Genomic DNA, 27,960 nt, shown 5'->3' with positions numbered 1-27,960 from the left:
TATATATTTTTATTTACCTTCCCTTACTTATGGAGAATTTGATTTCATTGAGTAAATACAAATTTCAATTTGGTGTCATATTTCTTCTGTGTGGAGAATTTCCTCCATTATTTTTTGTATTTTCTGAAACTGTGTTATATTTTCCTTTTTTGTTCATGTTTACTGTCTATTTTTTAAAATTATACCTTTTAACATATTTATCACAGTTATTTCAAATTTCTCATCTGGTAGTTCGAACATGTGGGGCCTATATTGAGTCAGTTCTGCTGATTACCTTTCTCTTTCCTGTAGATTTTAAGTAGTATGTTGTGTGTGTCTCATAAAGTTTTAGTTGAGAGACTCTCAGCATATGTAGAGCAATAGAGACCCAGGTACCCAGTATTTATGCCTGGAAACTGGCATGTCCCTCCCTCTTCTAGAACTTTATTTTGAATAGTTATCTCCTAGTCAGCTGGGAGAGTTTTTCATTTGTCCTGTGTCCTGGTCTAGACTCAGTCTTAGGCACAGTTAGCTCTCTGACTATCATAGGCCTCTTCAGCGATCTGCCCCTTTTGTAGTGTTGGGTTCAGGGAAAATTATTGCCTCTGCTCTCTGGTATGAGTCCACTCCACGTTTTCCTTCCATCAGCAACGACTGTTCTTAATCTGTGCCCAAGAAGAGAAAGTGCTTGCACGTCCACACTCAGGCCCTTAAGACTTTTCTTCTTTTTCAGGGAAAAAGCTTTGAGCAGAGCTCCTGTATTTTCTTCACAAGCTGCACTTTCCTCTCCCAGATCTGTACCACTGAGCGATATTGCCCCCCCCATTTCTTATGAATACATTATGAAAGTCCATAAAGTCGAGCCTGAGAGTGATACAAATTCCCCTTGTGTCTGTGGCTCCCTGGGATCCTAAACTCTCATGAAAGGCAACATTTAGCTTTTAGCAATTAATGAAAAAATTATCTAAATTCTTATTTACTTGCACTGAAGCACTGTCTTTGCTCTATGGTCACAGTTGTACCAGTTTTCTCATCTGAGCAAAGACAGGTATCTCTAAGGCCATTTTAGGATTGGCAACCTGAGCTGTATGATTAGTTCAAGAAAAGTTTTGACTTTGAGAATATCTGGCTTTTCTGGTTATTAAATCTGAAGGGGCACTTCTTTTTTCCTGATTTCTACATCACAAAGTAAGCAAGAAGTAACCTTTCAGATGTATTTCAATGTCCTTAATTGCAGTTTGCAGATGGCATACATTTGTCATTTGAACTTTGGAGGAACATTTGGAGGCTTGAGTGTCTCTTCAGGACACAAGAAAAACTGACATTTACTTAAGAGAGCAGACATCATTAAATCATTCCCAAGGATAATTTTTGTTTGCCTTTATACTGCCTTGAAAACTGGTCTTCAAGTCTGTACAGCTGGCTCCTCAGGTGGGCTTTAATGTCTTCTCAGCTAATGTTCATTTGGACTTTCCCCAGGGCCAACATCCAAGAAAAGTTTTAATTGGAAATGATAGGATGTTATAGAAGAGAGAAAAACAGATATTGTTATTTGAGTCCTACTTCTATCAGTTATCAAAAAGCAATTCTTGTAACTTTTCTCATCAGCAACTAATATAGGCAATAATTTCTGTCTCCAGAGGTGTTGAAAATATGACAATTTAATATATGCCCATTTGTTACATGCCCATATATAATTTAAAATTCTATACAATGTAAAATGGTACTTTTCTGACATGAGTTATTCAGAAAATTGTATACACAAATTGATTTCACAGAAGCAAAACTTTAAAACATATAAAACAACATTAGGTGAATCTTTTACTACTAAACAGTTCAATTATAGCACTGGCTAAGATCTTATGTTAAATATTTCATCAATAAAAATATCCACAATAATACTTCTGGTGTAATCACTTTTTTAGACAACAAGAAAGCAATTGAGCTATAGAACTGTGGCATTGAAGATAAAGTTTCTAGTCTATACCAATATCTCAAAGAGGAAAATACCTCAAAATATACAAAGTTAATTTGTCTTCTTTATGCCAAGAAGTATTACAAGCATATTAGAGGTTCTTGAAAGAAACACTAGACACCTGGAACATTCAATGTTGGAATGAACACACAGGTGAGAATAGGGCTAAAGGAACCACTGAGTGATGGTGAGCCACCAGAGACTATTAAATAGGGTACACCATCACACTCCCTGGGTCTAAAGAAATGAAAAGACAAAGCAATAATCTATATTTGTTGAGAGTGTTAGTTTTGAAAGAGCATCCGTGACAGAGGAGCTGTGGTCTGAGGTAGAAGGTTGGGGCCACTGCCAAACTACAGGCTCCAGTGACCCAAAGAGAACGAACACACCACCTTTTGTCCTCTTGTTTTTGAGCTCTTGTCAGTGAATTTCACTGGATTAAAGCAGTGGGAAGCCAGAGATCAACAGACCTCAGATGAAAAAGTCTGTGAAGGTGAGGCTCCTGTAGTATATATAACGGGACAGAAGAGGACCACTAGTGGGTCGGCAGTGACAAACAAAATACTATCTAGCTTGCTGTTTATTAGTATCTATTCCTTATTCAACTTCATCTGCTCATAATACACTGCTAATTATCTATGAATTATTTTCCCTCTGATAAGTTAATAAACACATATTGAACATTCCTGTCAATAAGTAATCAATGGCTTTAATACTTCAAAATATTATTTATTTTTATTTTTAAAATTCAATTTATTGGGGTGCCATTGATTAATAAAGTTATATAGGTTAAAGTGTATAATTATGATTTGAAACATTCTTAGTCTATTCTAAGTTTGAGATTAATTAAGACTTCAGAAACTCCTGTAATCCAACTGATAGCTATATACCAGTACACACTCCCACTCCACCCCAGTTCACTTGTGGAAGATACTGGATTAATTAGTACCTTTGCTGTGGTCTCTTTTTTTGAAGATTTTATGATGTGAGCATGTAGAAGAGTAATGCAGAAAAAACAGCAACAACAACTGTGTATGCCCTAGTCATCTGTCTGTGACTGCATTGAATGCCTTCCCTGTTTTGGGGGGACTGAGGTGTTTATATATTTATCTTTAATGAATTTCCAATCTATCTTGTTACCTGGTTTATGCTCAAAACTGTTTAAGGAACAAGGTAGAGCTCTCCTGGGTCCTTCCCCATTCTGTAAGGATTGCACAGTCATGCAGATCACAGACGATACTGTGTATGTGTGTACATGCAGGGGGCTGTGCCATCCTACAGTGCCAGCTTCAGGGGTGTTTGGCTGTTGCTAGGTCATCACTCCATGGAGATATGTTTAAAGGAATCAAACTGACCAATCTCATTTTTACATATCAAGCAGAAAATAAATAGGAAAGAATATAAATGAAATAAGGCATCTGACTGGAAAGAACATTAAGAAAATAGAGTTCACTGCTAAGGAACCAAGAGATAAGTCAAAATGTGAGAGCTACACATCCCATTTAAATTTGGATTAATATTTTTCACAGGGCATTGAGTATATTCCTAAAGGAACAGACTTAAATGTGGCCCTTAAGCTACTAAATACAAAATATATTTTTTTGTCTCCTGAGTCAACTTTGCTTTTCAGCACTATTAGGAAAAGAACAACTTGGATTTCAAACTGGATTTAAAGTAGTAGAGCTGTATAAATCTTCTTTATGTAAAAAATCTCATGAATCACTTGATTTTGAAAATGGTAGTTAATAATGAGAACTGTGTTTATTAAAACTATAAACTGGATCTTATAAAATCTGTGCTTGACAAGAAATGTGTTTTTAAAAATAATCATGTGGAATATTCCCCAGGTTATCCATCTGGGTTTTTAATTTATTCCACTAAGGACACAAATGCCAGAACCGTAGGGCAGGAAGAATGATGACCAAATTCACAAGCAGTGGTTGGACTACACTATATATGGTGGATGCCCATTAAAAAAAGCTGGCTATAAATATATACATATAAGTACAAATAGAATTTTGGAGTTGAGCTTTCTAGAAGCAATATACACAAAATATAATTTTATGAATTACAGAATAGAACGAGTTGACAGGATCATCATTTGAAATGACTGGTTCCTATAGGTAGCAAATAATATGTCATCAGTTTGAAGGAATCATGAATTGTCAGTTTCTAATAAAATTTGAGGTGGATATAATAAACTCCGTAAGTATTTCATGAAGTAAATAACTTTAAATATGAAGGAAAAGGGAATAAATGCCTGTAAATAAAACATAAAGTCACCTTAATGTAAGAAAATGCTTAAGAAATTTAGTTTTACCACTACTCTACTATAATTCAGAGTTTATATCTATATCTAGAAACAAAGGTGATAAAAGGCAAAGACACCTGTTTTAAAGTAAACTATAGTTGCATCTAACTTTGATGGACTCTGTGAATAGGGCTTAGTGCTCAGATATTGCTTGATTATGTAGTTTTACTTACGATAAAGTCTCACAGCATGAAAGCTAAGCCTCCTGATGGCCTATTAGGGAAGTACTTATGACAATTTAGCTTTTGTAATTATGTTTGAGATTTTAGGATACCTTTGGTGATCTGTTTCCAAAAATGTTTGATGAAATAATATGATTAAAATTATCTAAAATAATTCTGAAATATATACTTGATTTATATCTTCTGAAACACTTAGTTTAAAATCTACCCATTAGGAAAGAAATATATTATTTTTCAAAGCTCATTACCCACATAGTACAAGTGAGAACACTTAAGGCAATTAAAATATATGTTTAGTTCAGTGCACCTGTAAGTGAAAAAAATTTCAAGCATATTCTTATGTGCTTTTGGTGTAATAACAATAAGAAATTCAATTAAATTTTCTAATTTTTATTCATGAGCTCCTAGTTAGGAACAAGATTTGAATTAATTGTCCATAGATTTTTCTGTTGGATCTAGAAGGGAAGTCCTTTACAAATCAGTCCCAAAAGAATCAAAGCTACTATTATAACACCACAATTGCAATTGCAATTCAATTGAAGATACCATATATAGAAAATTATTTTTTAATATAACAGATATTTACTTATTGAGTCCACTGGCCTCATTAATATTACCTCATGCTTTTTATCTGAGTGAATTCAAGAAGTGATGACATTTTATAATTTTTCCTTTTCATGATTATTTTTAACAATTTTTATTGTAATTTTTCCACTACCATTTCTCCCCCTTATGTCCTTTTCCACCTCCACCCACCCTCTCCCCACCCAGTAATCACCACACTATTGTTTGTGTCTATGTGTCCTTTTTTTTTTTTTTGCTTGATCTCTCCTCCCCACAACCACCCCCACCACCACCACAGAGTTGTCAGCCTGCTCTCTATCTATGAGTCTCTCTCTGTTTTGCTTGTTAATTCAGTGTGTTCATTAGATTCCAGGTATGAGTGAAATCATATGGTTTTTGTCTTTCTCTGACTGGCTTATTTCACTTAGCATAATGTTCTCTATGTCCAGCCATGCCATTGCAAAGAATAAAATTTCATGCTTTTTCACAGCAGAGTAGTATTACATTGTGTAAATGCCCCATAGTTGTTTAATCCACTCAAGTACTGATGAACACTGGGGCTGCTTCCAAATCTTGGCGATTGTAAATAACACTCCCATGAACACAGCAGTACATATATTCTTTTAAATTAGTGTTTAGAATTTCTTCACATAAATTCCCAAAAATGGAATTGCTGGGTCATAGAAGACCATGAATAGCAATAACAATCTTGAAAAAGAACAAAGTTGAAGGAATCATGCTACCTAATGTCAAACTATACTATAAGGCCATAGTAATCAAAACAGCATGGTACCGGCAAAAAAAAAAAAAAAAAAAAAAGACATATAGATCAATGGAATACAATAGAGAGCCAAAAATAAACCCACATCTTTATAATTAACTAATATTTGGCTGAGGAAGCAAACACATACAATGTGCTAAAGATAATTCATTCAATAAATGCTGTTTAGGAAAATTGGACAGATAGGGGGAAAAAAAAAAACCCCTGAAACTAAACCACCTTCTTACATCACTCACAAGAATAAATTCAAAATGGATTAAAGATTTAAATGTTATATTTAAAACTATAAAAAGCCTAGGAGAAAACATGGGCAGTAAAATCTCAGACATTGCTTGCAGCAATATTTATTCTGATTATATCCCCAGGGAAAGGAAACAAAAGGAAAAATAAACAATGGGACTAAATCAAACAAAAGTTTTTGTATAGCAAGGGCCTCCATCAACAAAATCAAAAGACAACCAAACCCACTAATAGAAGAACATATTTGCTGATACATCCGATAAGAGGTTAATATCCAAAAACTAAAAAGAATTTATACAACTCAATACCCCAAAAAGCAAATGATACAATTAAAAAATATACTAAGGACATGAACAGACACTTCTCCAAAGAGGACATACAGATGGCCAATAGACATATGAAAACATGCTCAACATCACTAATCATTGGAGAAATGCAAATTAAAACCACAGTGAGATATCATCTCACAGGGGTCAAAATGGTTATTATCAATAAATCAACAAACAAAAAGTTCTGGTGATGACATGGAGAAAAGGGAACACTTTTGCACTGTTGGTGGGATTGCAAATTGGTGCAGCCACTGTGGAAAAGAGTATGGAATTTCCTCAAAAAAATAAAAATATAACTACCTTTCATCATCATTTAATATGTAAATGTTTTCACTTTTAAAGTTGAATATTTCATAATATTCCAATGTAACATAGACATAGAAAAATATTTCCAGAATATCATAAAATCAATACAAAATATTTTTATTTTATTTTTAATATGGTATATATTATATATATTTTATATATATCATTTATATACTTTATCAGTTCTAAACATCCAAATTACCTTTAATTTTTTTTATTGTTGTTCAAGTACAGTTGTCTTCATTTCCCCCCCATCACTCCCCTACACCCTTGCCATCCCCATCTCCCACACTTGATTTTACCTCTCTTTGGCTATGTTAAATTTTTTTTTCATTTACTGATGAGAGAGAGAGAGAGAGAAAGAGAGAGAGAGATTGCTTTGTTGCTTCACTTATTTATGCATTCATTGGTTGTTTCTTGTATGTGCCCTGACTGGGAATTGAACCCACAACCTTGACATGTTGGGGCAATGCTCCAACCAACTAAGCTAGTAGGCCCAAGCAAAAATAATTTTATCTTAATCAGCATTCTAAAACTACATGACTTTAAGTCAGTTTACCATTTTGCTCAGTTACTTTGGTCACATTCAAGATATAACAAATTGGTATATTAAATAATTAAAGTTTTTAAAGTATTGATGTAAAAATATATAATTAAATATAAGAAAAATGATATTTAATGTATGTGATCACAGAATAAAGTTCTCTTTATAAAATTATTAATCAGCTTTTCCAGTTTCCAAAATGGTCAAAGTCATATCTCATAAAATCACCTCATCCTTAATACCTAGTTTAAACAAACAAACAAAAGCCTTGATATAAGAATTAATGTTATCTTTACATATCATTGAAAGTTCATTTTTTCCAAATTCTCTAATGTTAGACAACTGTGCAGCACAACTTAGAAGTCATTTACATGTTTTTAAAATGCTCTGTGGGAGGAAAACTTCTTACAGTGAAAGGGACAACAAAAATAACCGCTCAGAAAGTCATCTGTGTGATAATACTTGGCATGATAATGAAAGTATGACTACTTCTGGTACACTTAGCTGTTGATTCTAAGGATATCATTTTAGTACTGGAAAAGAAAATTTATCCTCTCAAGCAAATAATCCTAAAATACAGGGAAAAGTCAATTAGTTAATTGGAAAGAGTGAAATAAACACTGACTGGCAATAGAAAATAGAGGTAATTCATTTGATATTCTCACTACTAGCATTTGCTGTGAAGCATACTGAAAACAGAATATGGGAACATTTTAATCTCCCCATTTAATAAAAACAAAATTATAAGTCACAAATAGAATTTTACTTTATATTCCTGTAAAATGTGAAGAATGAACAGAATCAAGAAAACCAAATTGGTCCTTAAAGAGTCACATACCAATAAAATTATTGTATAATATATATTGTTTTACTGTAATTACTTTATTATTCTTGAAATTTTGTGGTGTGTGGTACAGAACCTAAAGGACATTTTATTCTAAGGCTAGAGATAGCACAGAGAAGGAGAAAAATAAAAATCCATGTTTCTTAAAAAAGAAAAAATCACGTTGAGAAAAGTGCATATGGCCCTGGCTGGGTTGCTCAGTTGGTTGGAGTGTTGTCCTTGGACACCAAAAACTGTGGGTTCAATTCCCAGTCAGGGCACATACCCGGGTTGCTAGTGGGATCTCTGGTTGAGGTGCATATGTTAGGCCACCAAGCAGTGTTTCTCTCTCACATGTAAGTTTCTCCCTATCTTTCTCTCTCCCCCCACCCACTTCCTCTCTCTCTAAAATCAATCACTATAACCTCAGGTGAGGATTAAAAAAAAGTGCATGTGGATCTTAGAATAAGAGGATCAGTGTGGGTAAATGCCATTAAACTGTGTCATGAATCAGTAATAAGACATGTGCAAAAACTAAGAATCTGCATCAGAATCTGTGGGATTTATAAACCAACAAGGTGGGGAATAAGTTGATATGAAAATGTTAAGATGACAGCGTGTTAAAATTAGAAGGATTTATTATACCTAATTCTACATTTTTCTTACTATTTTTTGTGTAGGAAATAGGTTGGTTTACAAATATTCATAATCACCCGTATTTTCCAATATTCATGTGATTAGTTGGGATCATGATGTGATAAATTCTGGTAATGAGCTGTGGACAGAATAATGTGTACCAATTACAGGCCAAAGCAAAAGAAGATCTGGCAGACCTGTCTAGTTATCCTTTCTCCTGATTCGTAGATCCATGTGACTAGATGTTTTAGAAGGTGCAGACGTAAAAAGGTGAAGCTTTGTCAGTCTAGTGTCCTTTGTGACTACAGGAGTAGAGCGTCCAACAAAAGTGTGATGGATATGTAACAAAATGAAGAAATAAAACTTAGTTGGGTTAAATGTCTGTAATTTGATTTTTTTTTTACTGACGCAGAAATATTTTCTATATTTACCAAAATAAAGATTGGAAAATGGTGACAAAGAGAAAAAAAATTATACTGTATCTTCTTCTCAATTAGGAAGTTATCAGGTAATTAATCAGAAAAAAATTATGTTTTCAAGAACAACTTCTCTATAATTGTTCCACAACCATTAATGCTTTATAATTTTTTAAGAATGAAAAGTTTATAAATTTAAATGAACATGTTTACTGCTCACAGATGACTTTCTATTATGCCTTTTGTTTCATATTTTAGAGTATCTTTATTGGAATTTAACTGACTCTCTATGAAATTTGGATTCAAGATAAATTTCTTTATGTTCTCAGTTATTTTTATTAAAATAATCCTGGATTCTATTTTTTATTTAGAAAAATGAGAAAATAAATACTTAGATCATAACCTCTGTTAGAAATCAGAAATATGTCACTAATAAATAATTAAATATTAATATTAACCATAATCAACATGCTATTTATAAATTTTAAAGGTAAATCATTTACGAAATGCATGGATTGTCTTCTAGAAGCTACTTCAAAATCATAAAATAATGTATTCTTTAGGAAAGATGAGATTATTGGAGATACTCAGCACTAGAATTAAAGGATTTCATAAATATTTGCTATGGTTTTCTACCAAATAAATGAGTTTTGAAGATAATAGTTGATGTGAGGATAAGGCATTTAATCATTCTGAAAACCTATTTATTGTGTACTTCTCTCGTACCAATAGAGATGATTTCTATTATAGCACAAACCAAAACAATTAAAAACATAGTCTCTTCACTGTGAAAGTTTCAAACCTTCCTACTTCTTCATTTCTTGAGGTGCCTTCCAGTATAGAGAGTGAATTTTGCAGGGCTAATGTGTGAGAAAAATTATTGAGATCCCCTGCAACCAGCAAGTCAAGTGATCTCATATCCTTGAAAAGGCAGTGAAAATGAATTCAATGATAAAAACTATTTCTGGGGATTGGGTTGACAATTGTAGACTACCTGAATCATTCCTGCTTTCTGTGGACGTTCGGGGTAGGAGCTATTCAATGAGAGTTAACCTGCATGTCTGTATTTTGTAATAAAAATAATACCTTTATAAACAGGATCTTAAAGTAAAGAATGAATATAATTTCTGGGTAAGGTGGATATCCGTGCAGGGTATTCTTCTCTTGTTAGTTGGTATGCATAACTAAGAGATTATGTATTCAGCAAAAATGAGGAATAATGAGTAAAGAGAGATGTCCTGAACCTTATCTAAAATGTATCTGTAAGCAAATATAAGTCGAACCGGCAGTTCTTATCGCACACTAAATTTGAAGACCACTGCGAAAGCAATGCATGTCGTGCTACACCCATGGGAAAGCATTTTGAAGGTAGGTGCATTAAAGACATTGTGGAATCTTATTTCAAAATATTCCTTAATGATATCAAGAAGAAAAAATTAGCAGATAAATGACATACAAAGTTTTCTTAAAGTTTCATGTGTGCCTTATGATTGGTGAAATTTGACATATTGATAGAATTTCTTCATTCTTCCTAAAGCCTTTAGCTTTGGCAGAAATCAATTTATAATTTAAATTAAAGATAATTTTTGGTGGCAGAAAATCCTGGGTGTTTTTTTCCTACCAGTTTACTTCACAGCGAATCAAGATTTAGGTATGTTTTACTTTTAAACCTTCTGCCTCTGGTGTTTTCTTTTTATGTAAGACACTTTCCTCAAGTCTTTTGCCAAATTTTGGTTGGCATTTTAAAAATGGCTCTATATTGAAATCATGACTGTGACATTTATCCACAAAATGTATTATTAAAAAGCAATAGGAAGAAAAAGTATTATGATATCACTAAAATGTATCCTTTAATATTGGGAAGCAAAGTTCTTAATTTTTCATTCTGTGTGTATAGCAACTGAAAGATATACAGTTGGAATTAGCTTCTTATTTTAAGATATCCAAAACTCATTAATATAATTTACCTATACATGATACTATTATCCCCAGTGTCCCTAGCAGCTTGATATCTTGGCTGTTCCTGAAGCCACAGAGCCTGGGAACCCTAGTGCTTCCTCTTAAGGACTAGGAACTACAGAAACATCTCATGCTATTTACCTCAACGACACCACATATTTATTTATTCATTAATTTATTTTGTAAATACAAGGAATTATAAGGTATTGTCAAACTGAAATCTGTAGAAAATTCTGTTATTGAATTTAAAAAATATAAGATTTGTCTCAACATTGTCCTGTAGCTTTCTTCTTCAACTCCCTTTGTCTCTTACACATATTGTCCCAGGTGAATGTTTAACTAAATGAAGAGAGATGGATATGCCAGAGTGGTCCATCCCTCAGATGGTGGCAGGAAAATCGGGAACAGTTTCTCTGTTAACAGAGATATGTCAAGTTAAGCAGAAGACTGTGCTTGGACATAAGAAAAATTAACAGGAAACTTGTGAAATATGAGTAAATACACGTATGTGTGTTGTATATGAAATAGAAGCAGAATCTTAGAGCATTTCGAGAATTCAGAAATAATTCCTCCATTTATAGGGTTTCAAAGCTATTGGCATTTACTCTGTTATTGGAACATGCGTTTATACTGATTCCCTTTCTCCCTTACTTCGAAATCGCAAACCTCGGTATTCTTGAATTTTTTTTATTCTATATTCATTTTGTAGGTGAATCCATCTAGCTCTGTGATTTTAAGCTCGCATATTTAGTCTTCATAGTCTGATGCACATATCTGTGGGAAGCACTGACGTGACGCCCATATGTTTATAAATATGCATGTTGTGGTGTCAAGTCATCCCCCACATGGTGCATGTCCATCTGCCGGTTATCTCCTTCCTCTTGATGAGGAAGAGTGTTATCACATTCAGTGAATTCCCTGAGCACTGTTTGGGCTTTTTTCCCACATGCTAACAATCTTTTCCTCTAGAATCTCCATGTGCTGAGGCAATTTTCTGGTTTTTACCAGAATTCTGTATTCAGAATGCCTCTTTTACCCCTTGACATTACACATCAGCAGGTGTGAACAAAGTCAGTACATGGTCCTGAATCACACAGAACCTTCTGGAAAATGCTTCCTTCAGCTTCTCCCCCTGTTAGGTTTAAATAGTTATGAGATAGCATGAGGAAACTCTGTTTTCCTCTTCTGTGCTGCATGCTCTTCCCTTGCCTTAGCCTGACCCCGTGGAACCCCAGGCAAACCTGCTTTTTAAAACTGACTGTCAGTGGTAATAACCTTCCACTTCAGCAAATGGGTTTGGTTATGTCAGTAGCAAACAAAGTCAGGCTCAAATGGAATCCCCAATGTTGTATAAAGCAGGCCTATGGCACCTTCATTATCGATGATGTACCACAAGTTTAACTAATGATAAAAGTTTTATCTGAAAGTGATATTCTGAAATGATACAAATGGTCTTATAAGATCTAAAGTGTTCTCTCTACAAATAATGCATTTGTGCATTCAAATTATATACATATACACATATATGTATCATTTATTTGTGTGTGAATTCTATTTATTAGAGAGGGACAGGTAGAGGGAGGGTTAAAAACATCTAATTTAAATAAGTCACTGTCATTAAAGATAATTAGAAGTTTGCAAAGCATGTGATAGTTTGGTTAACTAAACTTCAATAAAAATAGAATTTTAATTATAATTATGTATAATGTTCAGCATTAATGGTTGCATTCTAGCCATTCTGAGTTTCATAGCTGTGAATTGTCTTCTCATTTTTTATGTTTTTTTATTCAATTTTTCTAAAATAGAATGGATCTGTGGGGGAAATAAGGCAAAAAGTCTGCAATTCAATCTAACAAATGAGGTCGTGATGTTAATGAAATATTTTATGCACTAGCTGGCAGTTTCAGCACACATTTCTAGTTCATACAAGGTAACTCACCCAAACAATAGACAGAGCCATTCCAAATATTTTACATCTAAATAGCCATCCAAATAAATCTGCCATATAAAATAATGCTGTTGAGATAATAGTGAAGCCCAATGCTGTTTTAAGATTAGGAGCCTGTTTGTAAAATGCAACAAGTGGAACATGACAATAACAATCTGTTGCTATATTTTTAAAAAGTAAATACATTTTTGATCTGTTAGTTTTCCTGATTTCCTTTGCTTAAGGAGTATTCAACATGCCATTCCCATAGTATTTTCTGAGAATTGGGCTTATGAATAATTCTGATTCACTTTTTCTTTTTATGAGGCTGAGTTTATTTAAAGGGAGAGACATATACTTTGATTAAAAACAAAAGAAGAAACTGAATTTTAGTGTTTTTTTAAATGTTGAAATGCTTCTGCTGTTGAATTCTTTCTTTCTCTGAAGAAATTTTACATTTTACTATGCAAATGAATGATATCATAGTAAATAAATTAGAGGGAACAGTCACCAAAAATGATTCTATACTTGTTAGAGACATGCAAATTATGGGTGTGTCAGAGTAGGCAGTTAGTTAGGTACTAATGGGAGAGGAGGGAATGAGTGGAACAGTCACACTGGAGAGTAACTGGCATCCTGATGCCAAATACACGACTGGAAAGGAAGGTTGGCTTTTGGTCACGTGGGGAGTCTGCCTGACCAATGGGGGGAGGAAGAAAGTGAGAGAGGATTCCCTTTGACTACGTGCATGCACAGTAGGAGCCCAATTGGTGACCATAAGATGGGGAGGGGCACTAGCTTGGAAAGTTGGGAAAAAATGGATAGGAGGAGGACATAAGCACAAGCCTGGGAAAAGCCAGGAAACTGGATAGTTTGAAAGAAAGCCTTCTTTTCCCAAACCCAAGGAAACAGAATGAAGCCTGACAAAGAATCCAGAATGCATCCTCCATGAAGCTTGTGCCTTTCCTTCTCTCCAGCACATACATTTTGCCTTTTTTTTCTCCTAAACTCTCCAAGGTCTCCAAGACTTAAAAGCAGGGGAGTAGTAAGAAGTGTCAGAGGACTCTCTTTTCACCTCTGTAACTTCCTTTCTTGAGTCCTCACAGCCTCTGCTCTGCCCACTATCTTTCTCTCTGAGAGTGTACTGTTGATTTTTGCTCTAATAAATCTTGCCACTATTGCATAAAACTCCTCCTATGTAAGGATCCCTAAAATTCTTTTCCTGTGACTCCTCTGAAGAACCTATTTCCTCTGGTAACAGTTGGATCCCCACTTATAGACTTCCATGAATTTATATCTCCCACTTCTTGTTTGTTAATAATCTTGTATCTGAGAGTCTATATTGAAACTGAGATGTTAGAGAGAATTAGAATGACTAATTTATATTTCATGACATCCTCACCCATTACTCTAATTGATTTCCACAACAGATGCAAGGTACCAGAAAATATTAGTGAACTTTCTAAGATCATGTACCAGACCTGAGCTTGGAGTCCTTCTTACTTAGTTTTCCACAGGTACCCCACACACATCTCCCTTCTTTGCAAAACAATGGATTTGTTCATACTCCTTACATGTCGGTTGAGCCCTAGCTATATGTAATAAAATAATTTCTTTGGACACAAAGGTGGTATTCTACTACAAATACAGAAATTCACTTTTCGAGGGTTTTTTTTTGTATCATTGGCATAGTATTTTTAATGCCTAATTATTAGTCATCTTTTATGAAAGTATATTTGGATCATTTTTAATAGCTGTTGCTCTGATAACTTTTAGTAGCCACTAACCAATGGAGTATCTTATATTTATGTTTAGGTAACTTAATTTAAAATATGGTATATGTAATGTTTTAAAGTCTGGTATAAAGGAAATAATTATTTGAGAGAAGCTTGGCTTGATTTGCAAAAGTTTTACTGCAACCATTCATATTCATTTTGCCTATTTTGTCTCTCCTCTGCCTCTGCTCCTCCTTAGCTTTTAAGTATTGAAAATGAGAAAGCATTAGTGTTTTACTTCTTCAGATACATTCATAATCCCCCACAGATTCCTATAAACACCCACATTAAGAGCTTTAGACAAGCCACATATATTAAGTGTTCATTTCCCCTACTTCTTTATCCTCATGAGGCCCTTTACCTGCTTTTCATTAGGCTGCCCTGATTCCTTTCTGAACCATGGAACCCTAGATCCATGGTCCGGTGCTGCTTTCATGGTTGGACCGATTCACATATTTCAATATAATTAACAACAATGAAAAGTAGTATTGGGCCAAAAAAAAAAATCCTCACTAGCTAAACACATCATTGGCACATATATATTTAATAAAATTTTAAATAATTTCCATTTTCTAATATCTAATCCACCCATAAACTTGTTTAGTGATGCACTTGTGACATTATTATAACCTTCAGAGAAGTGATTATTCTATTTTTTTAAATTTTTATTGTTATTCAATTACAGTTGTATGCCTTTTCTCCCCATCCCTCCACCCCACCCCAGAAGTGATTATTCTATACTTACCTTATGAAGTGTACATGTTTCTAATCCACAAGAAGGTCACCTTGGTCAAAATATTTTTAGTAATTTCTGAAAAAATATTAGAGTTAAAAATCTTTACTTTTCATTGCTTCTTAGCCTTTTGGCTAAGATCAAGTGTAAAACTTTTTTTTTTTTTCATTCTGGAGCATAGTAGACAAAGCATGTAAGGAATTGATAGTTTAAATGTCATTTCATTATTACTTAAAGATAAGAATATTTTAGCATATTAAGTAATATATCACAGATACTTAAGTATTAACCTACATGAATTATTTACACCTGCTACTGAAAGTAATGTGGAATTAGAAGTATTAGAGATAAAGCCCTGAGAAATTAGAAAGAAAAAGTGTTATTAGATGAACAATATCTAATTTATTTAGAGTTCATAGTCATTACCTACATTTTCCAGGGCCAGGAAGCTCTTTAAACTTGACACAATTTTAGGAAGCTAAACCAGACCAGAAAGAAAGAGAGAGAGAAGGAAGGAAATAAGGAGAAAGAGAGAGGGAGGGAGGGAAGAAGAAGGAAAAATAAAGGAGGAGGAGGAGGGAGGGGGAAGGAAGCAGAAGGAGAAGGAAGAAGGAAAGAGGAAGAAAGAAAGAAGAAAGAGAGAGAGGGAAAGAGAGGAAGGAGAGAGAGAGAGAGAGAGAGAGAGAGAGGGAAAGAGAGGAAGGAGAGAGAGAGAGAGAGAGAGAGAGAGAAGAAAGAAAGAAAGAAAGAGAGAGAGAGAGAAGAAAGAAAGAAAGAAACAAAACGAAAGAAAGAAGGAAGGAAGGAAGGAAGGAAGACAGGGAGAGAAAGAGAAAGAATGAAGAAAAAAAGGAAGAAAGAAAAAGGGAGAAGAATTTCCATAAATTGCTGGTTTTCCTGAATGCAAAGTAAAAGTATGAATGTAAATTTATAAAGAAGTGCTTCACTTTCTTACCTTAAAATTGATAGCCCATTATCCTGTGATATTTTGTTGGCAACCTTAGAAAGGTTTTTCACAAAAATGCATGCATGGCCCTGACCTGTGTGGCTCAGTTGATTGAGTTTGGTTATGGTTGAGTGTGTACAAGAAACAACTGAGCGATGTTTCTCTCCCTCTCTTTCTCCTCAAATCCCTCCTCTCTCTAAAAAAAAAAATAAATATAATCTACCCTGGCTGATGTGGCTCAGTGGATTTAGCACTGGCCTGTGAACCAAAAGGTTGAAGTTTCTATTCCCAGCCAGAGCACGTGTCTGGGTTGTGGGCCAGGTCCCTGGTGGCGGGTGTGTGAGAGGCAACCACACACTGATGTTTCTCTTCCTCTCTCCTTCCCTTCCTGTCTGTCTAAAAATAAATAAATAATTACAATCTTTTAAAAAAGTGCATGCCTTGCTGAGAGCTTCCAGGTCTATTAAGTAATACCTCCCAGCATCACTTACCCTCCAGCAAAAGTTACTTTCTAGATAAGAATGATGATAATAAGGCTTAAGTCTATTCAGAGAGCTCTCAGTCTCATAAAACAGGAGGCATTCTCTTTTCACAATGCAAACTTGGATGCCAATTTATATTTTCCATTTGCATTTGGTCAAGGAGCCCTTTGTACTTGCCCAGTTTGAAGGATCAAGAACAAATATTTGAAACAAAGTACCCGATATACTGACTATTGAAACAAAGTACCCAGTATACTGACTACTAGTGCGGATTCTGCAGGCAGATTATCTGGGTTTAAGTGCTATGCTTGTCACTAGCTGACCAATTGACCTTAAGCCGACTAGCATTTCTGTCTAAATGTCATTTGTAAAGTGAAGGTGGATATAATGATACCTATCTCCTTTTGTCCTTGTGAGGAACAAATTAGTTTATATATGTTAGAGGTTCCTTGCACATAGCATACTTAGGACTGTTTATAGGTTAGCTATTATAATTATATTTGAGGCAGAGCTTTGCATTCTTACTTTTTAGTTTCTTTATCAAGCTATTTAAAGAGTATTAATGTTTTAGACTGAATTTATTAATTGAGTTCATATGTACATCTCTATTCTTTGGGGGAAAAAACAGGCTTGATTACAAGATGAACTCTTGAACTTTATAAAAGGATTTACACTCCTTACTGTCTTTGATTGGGCAATCTTAAAGGAGACTACCTATAATTTAAAAAAATATATATCACAAGTTAGATTATAATGAGCCCTTTAGATCTCTCACGTCTATTGAACTATAGATACAAATTCAAGATTTCTTTACTACAAATAGAAATGAAATAGAAGCTGGGACTTCATGTGTGATTTTACTTATAGTCCACATGAAGCTGAATAAATTTGATAACATTTTGTCATTTGGTACCTTAGCTTATTTTTACCCAGGTTAGAACTCATTGTAGTAATTTTCTGTTTTTAACTAATCCTAATTTTGCAAAACTTAAGCTTTAAAGTGATGTCCTATTTATTTTTTCTTATTGCATTAATAAAGAAGGTAGAAAATTCAGCCTAGACCTTATTCCCAAGATGACTCATTAAAAAGCTCGATATGACTAAAAAATGTATCATTTGTTTTATGGCTCATTTATAGCCCTTCAAAATATCTGCAATCTCTTGGAACATTTTTTGTTGACAATCTTTTGTATTTTAATCTTTAAGAGAATTACATGTGTTAATTATATGAACAATGGAAATCATTATAAATTTAAAATATTTCACCATTAATTTTAAGGTGGACATACTGTCAATTCATGCTTACACATTTATTATTTTGTAGATATATTTCTCTTTCTTCCTAAATAGCAGTTTGTTACATGTCTGTGAGAAAAGAAACTGAAATCCTCAGCTATAAAATTTCACATTGGGTCTCTTTGGAATTCTTTTTTATAATTTCCCTACTACTTCAGATGTTTTTTCTTCTTGGTTTAATATGACGTGGACCTGAACGTCTAACAGTCACCAATTGAAAAGTATTTTATATTCATATATCTTACTGAGTATTATTATTTGCACTGGTGTATTTATTTTTTTCTGATATATATGTTGAAACCATTCCTATCCTTTGTGACTGAAACAGCTCACACAGCCTATTATTATGGGCCTTATCTTTTCCTCATATTTCATAATTGGTTCTTGTGTACTTACAAGTGGAGCACTATATTTTTTAACTTGCTTTTCTTTAAACTGTATTTTATGAGGTTATTTGTTGCTTGTGTTTTTATACAACCCAGGACCCGTCTCACTTCCTTATGGTATATATTTTATGTTAAAAGACACTCTAAAATATATAACTCAAAACAGTCAAATGTAATTGTAAAATGTGTCCCAGAAATCTATATTATTTGTGATTGATAATCCTTTACTATTTTGACTTTCTTTTGTCTGTAAATACTTAATATAACTTACCCTGCTCATTAATATCTTGTATAAAATACTTGCAATATAGTATTTAGAGAAAACTCTACGAATGTTGTCTAAATGACACACATACTTCATTTTGCATAGAAAAGGCAATGAATCTAGTTGCAATCACTAATTGTGTGAAAATCACCCCAGGGTAGTTCTTAATTTAAAAAATTATCTTTATTTTAATGTTTTGTTTATTATAACTTGGAAAGATAGCAATTATACACAATTGTTTGCAGTAAAATCAAAAGTCAATTAAAACCATGGGATTTATTTCTGTGGTTGTTTTTGCTTAAAAGCATCAATCACAACTTTAAAGTAAAAACTTTTACTAGAGTAAATTTGGCTTTTATTTACATTTAAATTAGGAAGATATTAAAGATGAAACATTTCTTTTCAGCCCTGCAATAATAATTAGTTTTAAAATAAAGTGATAGAAGACTGATATTTTATTATTCTCTTTTAAATTGTGTAATTCAGTAGAATATAAAATACTTTTAAGAATTTAAGAGTTAAAAATACTAGACTGTGTCAAGAATCCATATGCTGAAAAAGGTAAAATCGGCACAAGAAGAATACCATTTTAAACACAACCATGAATTGTGCTTATAATATTATGGCATTCTTTTTTATGTCATAATGTTTTATTTGGCAGCCAGACTCATAGACTTTTAATGTTTGTATTATAATAAAAATTAAACATATTTTTAAATTTTGGAGTAAAATATGTAGCATAGTGAACTTCTTTCTAAATACTGTTACAAAACTTAGTAGAGTTTTGGTGTATAGTCATTTCCATAAAGCATTTCACATGAATAAATGGTTATATGTTTTTATATGTTTTATTACATTCTCAAGAAAAATATAAGATTCAATAAAAGTAGTTTGTTATTTGTTTGCATATGCTGCCAACAATATGAGTTTCTGCCGTCACCTAGGGAAGTACTCCTAGTGCAGCTCTTCCTCAGTATCTGTGGGGTCAAAAGGGCAGCATTATCTGTTTACCCAGTTCTCCTATGGACACCTCACTGTGTGTTGGATTGCTATTAGTAAGCATTTTTGTAGCAATCTATGTTATCACTCACATGAAAGACCTTTGTGGTATATATTTGTGGTTGCTTTATGATGTCTGACATTATTTGAAAAGGAATACCTTTGGAACAATAGTACTTTCTAAATATAGTGAAATAATTTAACAGTAGGAAATAAATGGATTATATCTATTTGACTCTGGTATTTCCTCAGCTTAATTTGGGTAAGAATATTACCTTAATATAAAACATTATGCCAGAACCAACTCTTTAAACTACTTCTTACTGCATTTAATACAATGGAGCAATGGTGAGTGTGACTTACCATTTAGTGGTAAGTTTTAGTGGTAAGTGGACAGTTTTAGTGGTGACTCAGATTCATACACAATAACATTTTAAGAGGAGGTAGTATAGTCAGGGAAAGTTTTAATACTATTTGAATTGTCTTTATTTGTGCCTTGTTATCTCTGTGACTATTGTTCTATTTCAAGTAGTAGTCACTTTATTTCCTGATTCTGAAAAATATTGAGAGATTCTCACAATGAACTCCATAGTCACACTGGTAATACTATGTCAATTTTTTATGAAGTGATATTTCATTGTGGTTTTGTTTTTATTTTATTTTTATTAAATTTATTGGGGTGACATTGGTTAATGGGTCATATTGGTTTCAAGTGTACACTTCTACAATACATGATTTGTATATTGCATTGTGTATCCACCAACCAAAGTCAAAGAATCTTCAATCATCAAATAATTGGCCTTCTTTATTCTCCACTACCGTCAATCCCTTCCCTCTGGTAACCACCATACTCTTGTCTGTGTCTATAAGTTTCAGTTTTATATCCCACATGAGTGAAATCATATGGTTCTTAGCTTTTTCTAACTGACTTATTTCAGCCAACAGATATATAAAAAGATGTTCAACTTCACTAGCTATGAAGGAAATGCCAATTAAAACTATAGTGAGATACCTCCTCATACCTTTTAGAATGGCCCTTATCAAAAAGACAAGTAATAACAAGTGTTGAAGAGGTTGTGGAGAAAAGGGAACACTTACTCACTGCTGGTAGGAATGTAAACTGGTTCAGCCACTGTGGGAAACAGTCTGGTGGTTCCTCAAAAAATTGAGGACAGAGTTACCATACGACCAAGCAATCCTTCTACTGGATATCTATCCAAGAAACTTGAAAACATTTATTCGCAAAGATATATACACTCTTATGTTTATTGCAGCATTGTTCACAGTGGCCAACGTTTAGGAACAATTGAAGTGTCTTCCATAGAGGATTAGATAAAGAAGATGTGGTCCTTATATACAATGGAATACTACTCAACCATAAAGAAGATAACATACTGCCATTTTTGACAACATGGATGGAACTTGAGAATATTATGCTGAGGGAAATTATGTCAAATTTAATGCAACATGTCATAATAAAACTAAGTTTTATAAATAAATAGAATTACTCAATGTTCTAAATAGCTGTAAAATATTTAAGTGATTTTACTATATTTAACTAAAGCTCTCAAACATTTGTTTTTTTTTTTCAATTTGGCTATCAAATTTAATACAATAGATAACATATTTGTACATGTGTTTTTGTACATTTTAGGATTAAAGTCCTTAAAGTGGAAATGATGAGTCAAATTGTATACAGGTTTAAAATAACCTTGCATATTGTCAAAATGCCTGCCACGTATATTACCCTAAATTACAGTCCTACAGAATTATTTCCACAGCAACATTGGAATTTGTAATATTTTATTCTTAATTAATATAATAACAGAAAAAGTCTTATTTATCCTCATTTATAAATTCCTAAAATGTATTTTTAAATATCCATTTTCATTTATATTTTTTGTGCTTTCAAATTCCAGGTTTTATTCATTTATATATTTTTTGCATATAGGTTTATGTTTTTATTTTTATTCATTCACTCATTCATTTATTTATTTATTTTTATTGTTGTTCTGGTATAGTCGTCTTCATTTCCCCACCACCACAACCCACCGCCCCACCCATCCCTGCCTCCCACCCTCGAACCTACCCCCATTGGCTTTGTCCATGGGTCCTTTATACATGTTCATTGATGGCCCTTCCTCTATTTTCCCCCATTGTTCTTCTCCCCCTCCCCTCTGGTTACTTTTTATTTTTAATAGTAACAATTTATTCCAACACCACTTTTATAATCCATATTTTTCTCACTGATTTCAGAACACTTTCTTTCTCTTTCTCTTTCTACCAGACCCCTTCCCTCAGTCTATATCATTCTTCTGTGCTCCACTGAGTATTTTACTTCAGGCTTGATATAGTGCTGTTGATTACTAGCATATGTTTTGATCAATGGAAAACATTGCTTGTCTTCTCTTTTTCTGCAGAAATCTTATGAATCTTACCACATGCCTTTTTATCCCAATAGCCTTTATAATATGTTGACAAGTTTCTATTAAGTGAATTAAACAGATAGACTTTTAGAATTTTCTTTGCTATTGGGAAATATCTATATAACAATAAAGGGAAATTATAATAAACGTGTTATCCTTAATTTTAGTTTTCAATTTCAGTGAATAATATTACATTCAATATTACTTTGTATTAGTTTCAGGTGAATAGCATAGAGATTAAAGACTTAACTATAAGTCTTGAAACTATAAAACTCCTAAAAGAAAATATAAGCATTAAAATCTTGGATATTTCTGAGCAATACTTTTTTTTTTCTGACATTTCTCTTTGGGCAAGGGAAAAAATAAACAAATGGGATTTCATCAAACTGAAAAGTTTTTGTACAGCAAAGGAAACCATCAACAAAACAAAACAAAACAAAAACCTACTGTGTGGGATACTATATTTATCAGTGACACATCTGACAAAGGCTTAATACTTAAAATTTATAAATAACTGGTATAATAAACACCAAAAATCCAAACAATCCAATTAAAAATAGGCAGAGGACCTGAATAGATAGTTCTCTAAAAGAGGACATTCAAACAGCTAAAAGACATATGAAAAGATGTTCGGCATCACTAATCATCAAAAATGCAAATTAAAACCATAATGAGGTATCACTTCACACCTACCAGAAAGGCTATCATCAATAAAGCAACACACAGCAAGTGTTGGTGAGGATGTGGAGAAAGGGGAACCCTAGTGCACTGTTGGGGAGAATGCAGAATGCTGCAGCCACTGTGGAAAACAGTATGGAGGTTCCTCTAAAATTTAATAAATTTTGAATTTAATGAAACTGCCTTATGACCAATAGATTGCACTCCTGGATATATACCCAAATAAACCCAAAATATTAATCTGAATAAGCAGGTATTTTAGATATCCCACCTGATGACAGAATTTGCCTCTTGCTTTGTACAGCTTTCTTTTAAAATTTCATTAATTTTACTATATTCCAGTAAATTCCATAGTTCTTTGACAGTCATTAAGTTATCTTCATTATTTTTACTTACTTGATCTCAAGATAAAATGTTACTATTTTGTAAATATATATATATGGTATTGTATTGAATTATAAGTAATAATTTGAAACAGCCAACTTCTGTAGGTATTGAAGTATCACCTTATGAAATAATAAAGATAAGAATTAAAGAAGTTAAGTACATATTCATATTACATTGTTGGTAAGTGTCTGAGCTGTATCTTGAACCCACATTTTGAGAAACCCAGTGTCTAAGCATTTGAGATCATCCTCTATCGATTCCTTGTATATTTAATGTTTAAATAGTCATTTTACTGAACTTATTATTTTATACATATACATATATTCATATATTTAAATGCGCACAATATATATGCATGTATATATACATAGATTTAATATATAAACTTTTATTCTCTTATAGTTTCTTAACCTATAAACAATTATTTTTCTCTTGCCTATCCATATATCTATGCCACTTATTTTGTTCTTAAATTCTAATGACTACACTTTCAGGAATATTTTATTTATTTATTTTTAAGATTTTATTTATTTATTTTAGAGAGAGGATGGGAGAGCATAAGAGAGGGAAGGAAATATGTGTGGTTGCCTCCCGTGAGCCCCCTACTGGATACCTGGCCTGCAACCCAGGCATGTGCCCTACACTAGGAATTGAGCTGGTGACCCTTTGATTTGCAGGATGGGACTCAATCCACTGAGCCACACCAGCTAGGGAGCTTTCAGGAATGTTTTAAAAAGTAGTGATGATGATAGACTACCTCATCTAGATTTTCACTATAATAAGAATATTCTTAATATTTCACCATTAAGAATAGTACCTGTGTTTTATGACACATTTGCATGTGTTCTACCATATAGGAGACCATTCTGCGTTGTGTGGGCCCAGCTCCCACTCAGAAAGGCCACCGGAAAGCGAGGTCCAGCACACAGGACCCACACCCACAGATAGGTTCTCCCATGGGGAATCAGACCTGCATTGTACTTAGGCCACGTTGAGACTTGCTTTTTGCTAAAATTCCCTCACCCTGAATTGAGGCAGCAAAGGTTTACTGCATATCTTTAAAGTAACTTCCTAAAATCTATGCTAAACCTTCCAAGGACGGGTGTAACCAGTTCAACCACTCTTCCCTTTACATTTGTAAATAACCTTCCTTTTTGATGTAATTAGCAACATCCTCTCCTTTGTTTTCTATAAAAGATAACCACATACAGCAAACCTGTGCTCAGTAAATGAGGACCATCCTCAATGGAATGGGCCCAGAAAAGCAATACGAGCCTGTCAAAGCAAAGGTCGAGGGGCTCTCCCCTTGAGAGAGTGGCGGTGCCGTCCCTTTTCCTCCACAGGACTCTGTAGTCCGTGTGAATTTGTCTCCTCTCAGCCACAATACTGAGGGCACTGCAGGCCAGTGACCGCATCACTACTATACTGATTACTTTTATCATAAATAAATATCAAATGCTGACAAATGCCCTTCCAGTATACATTAAAATATTAAAATATTTAATCCCTTGTCTACAAGTAAGTTATCATTACATCCCTGGAATATACTCTATATAATTATGAAATAATTCTTTTATTGTCTTTCTCCTTAATTGCGATTTCTATTTGCAATGTTTGAATCCATTTTTGTGTTAAATTGTTATAAACTACCTATTGACTCTCATGTGCTCTCTTTGTCAGTTTTCAGTCAAAACATAATAGAGATTTTAAAACATGGGATGATGTTCATCATATCATTTGGAGCAATATAAATGACACATGGATCATCTTTACATTTATATTTTTATATTTACCTTTTGTTTTTATTATCTTAGGTTCCCTTGTGGTTTATTTTGTTGAGATTTTTTTGAAGTTTAGCTCTTTCAAGTTGTCTTTGATTATTTAAAATATTTTATTTATTTACTTTTAGAGAGAGGGGAAGAGAGAATAAAACAAAGAGAAATATCATTGTGTGACAGAAACATGATCAGTTGCCTCTCACACCCCCCCAATAGGGGACCTAGCCCGCAAGCCAGGTGTTGCCCTGACCCGGAATCCAACCTGTGACCTTTCAGTTTCCGGGAGAATGCTCAATCCACTGAGCCGCCCCAGTCAGGGTGTCTGATGTTTTTGCTATTACAATCCATTCATAACAGATTCTAACAATTTAATTCATTTCTTTTTTCTTAATTCATTTCTTACTCTTAAATTACATTTTTAATTTTATTTTATTCATTCAGAAATAGTAATGAGTGTTTCCAAGACTATGAATCTTCCTCCGCATACATATTTGTCTCACTGCCTTACATTTAATTTTCGGTGATCTCAGTATCGTTATAGTCTAGACCAAGGGATGGCAAATTGTGGCTAGGAACCAAGTGATATCAACTGACTGTTTTTGTAAATAAAATGTTATTGGAACACAGAGACATCCACTTATTTATGTATTGTCTATGACTGCTTTCAAGCTGCAATAGCAGATTTGGGTAACTGAAATAGTGTCACATACATCGCAAAGCCTAAACTATTTAATATATGTATCCCTAAGCACTATGGTACAAGAAAAAAAATAGGTGAGCCAGAGTGTGGCCTTAGCTATGAAGAGCTTCAGCCTTATCCCACTAGTAGACCTGGAACATAAATTGCTGGTAGATTTAGTCTCACAATGAAGAAGAGTGCCTTTTTATCCCAATGTCAGTCTGCCATTTGATGCACATGGTCTCCAGTTGAGAAAAGGAGCTTAATTTCACAGGTAGGACAACACCTGTTTATGTGAAGTATATTCTTCAGAGAAGCTGCTTTGAGATGGAACAATAAAACATACAGCAGCAGGAGGATGGAGCACTTGTCAAATAAAGGCAATTTGGAGGGACACCAACAGCATTCACCAGTTAATCTGTTGTTTCAGTCAGTTCTGTTTGCTTTGGACGCTTTCACTTTACCTAGTGACAGCATTTCTAAGATTCTGACTGGTTATAGTTTCACAAAAATAAACAAGACAATGAAAAATTGGACTATAGCTTCTACTGCTATGGTTGTTTCTGAGACTATAATAAGTACTCATTATCTTCATTATTTGCTATAACGTTAGATATAATTTCCTCTTGGAAAGCACTTCTGTTAGTCAAAGTAGCTTATTTGGTGATACTATTCATGCCCATACCAGTAATAGATTTAAGCACCTGGATACCATACACTTTTCAGCCTATTGTCACTATATTTGTTTACTTAAAATTAAAAGTGGGTAGTGGTATCAAAAGTGGATCACCTGAGAGCCAAACATGTAATTCTCCACCCTTACTATTTTGTAATAGCCCTGTGTCTTCATATTGACCAGAGTCGATTTCCCCTACTAGGATGAGAACCACTTTCTGTGACTATTGGTTCGCTAGCATAAAGTGACCAGGGATATTTTATAATACTTAGTCCTGTAATTAGAATCTAAAATTCCATATGCATAAAAGATACTGGTAGCTCAGTTGGGTAGAGCGTCGTCCTGATATGCCAGGGTTGCAAGTTTGATCCCTGGTCAGGGCACCTACAGGAATCAAACAGTGAATGCAGAGGTAATTAGAACACCAAATCTATGCTTCTTTCTATCTCTCTCTATTCCTCTCTCTCCCTAAAAATCAATCAATAAAAATTATACAAAAAGATACTGGTCATTAGTTTTCTTGTCTTTTGGTGTCTATCTGACTTTGATATTAGGTAATAGTTGCCTCATAAAGTTGTAGTATTCTTTCCTCTCTTGTTGTCTATAAGAGTTTGAGAAAGATTGATGTTAATTGATCTTTAAAATTGGATAAAAGGCCCTGACTGGTGTGGCTCAGTGGACTGAATGCCGGCCTGTGAATCAAAGGGTCACCGGTTCAATTCCCAGTCAGGACATATGCCTGGGTTGCGGGCCAGCTCCCCAATAGGTGGTGCATGAGAGGCAAACATGCATTGATGTTTCTCTCCCTCTCCTCCTTCCCTTCCCTTCTCTCTAAAAATAAACAAATAAAATCTTTAACAAAATAAGATAAAATTGGATAAAAGTCACCAGTGAAGCCCTCTGGTCCTAAACTTTTCCTTTTTGTATGTGATTTGATTAGTAAATTAATCTCCTTACTTTTTATAGATATATTAGGGTTTTCTATTTATTCTTGAGTCAGTTTTGTTAGTTTGTGAGTTTCTAAAAATTTAGAACAACAAACTCCCTTGATTATTGTTTATCTGAGAGTGTCTCAATTTCTCCTTCATTTTGAAGGATTGTTGTGATGGATATAGATTTCTTGGTTGAAGTTTTGTCTTGTTTTTCTTTGAGCATTTTGAATGTCATCTGCCTTCTGTTTCCCATGGTTTATGATGATGTGCCATTGTTATTATTGAGGATCCCGTCTATATTATGAGTTGCTTCTGCCTTGCTGCTTTCATTATTCTCTCTTTGATTTTGGCTTTAAACAGTTCGATCAGACTGTCTCTTGGTATGAATTTGTGTTTGTCCTACTTGGAGTTGAATTCGTTCCCTTTTTATCTCTTTCCCCTCTTGCTGGGACTTCTACTTTGTGTGTTTTAGTATGGTTCCATGAGTCTATTAAGCTTTGTTTATTTCACTTCATTCTTTCTGTTCCTCAGACTGTATAATCTCATATGA

The 27,960-nt window shown here is 33.8% G+C and overlaps 1 pseudogene; it reads right to left on the bottom strand.

The window, feature by feature from the left end:
* The window catches only part of LOC112302565 (lamin-B1 pseudogene), a 60,325-nt pseudogene extending 35,565 nt beyond the window's left edge, over positions 1-24,760 (bottom strand).
* Between the last annotated feature and the right edge of the window lie 3,200 nt (positions 24,761-27,960).

The sequence above is a fragment of the Desmodus rotundus genome, chromosome 2 (genome assembly GCF_022682495.2).
Source record: "Desmodus rotundus isolate HL8 chromosome 2, HLdesRot8A.1, whole genome shotgun sequence".
Lineage (NCBI taxonomy): Eukaryota > Metazoa > Chordata > Mammalia > Chiroptera > Phyllostomidae > Desmodus > Desmodus rotundus.
This window is presented reverse-complemented; position numbering and strand designations above follow the sequence as displayed.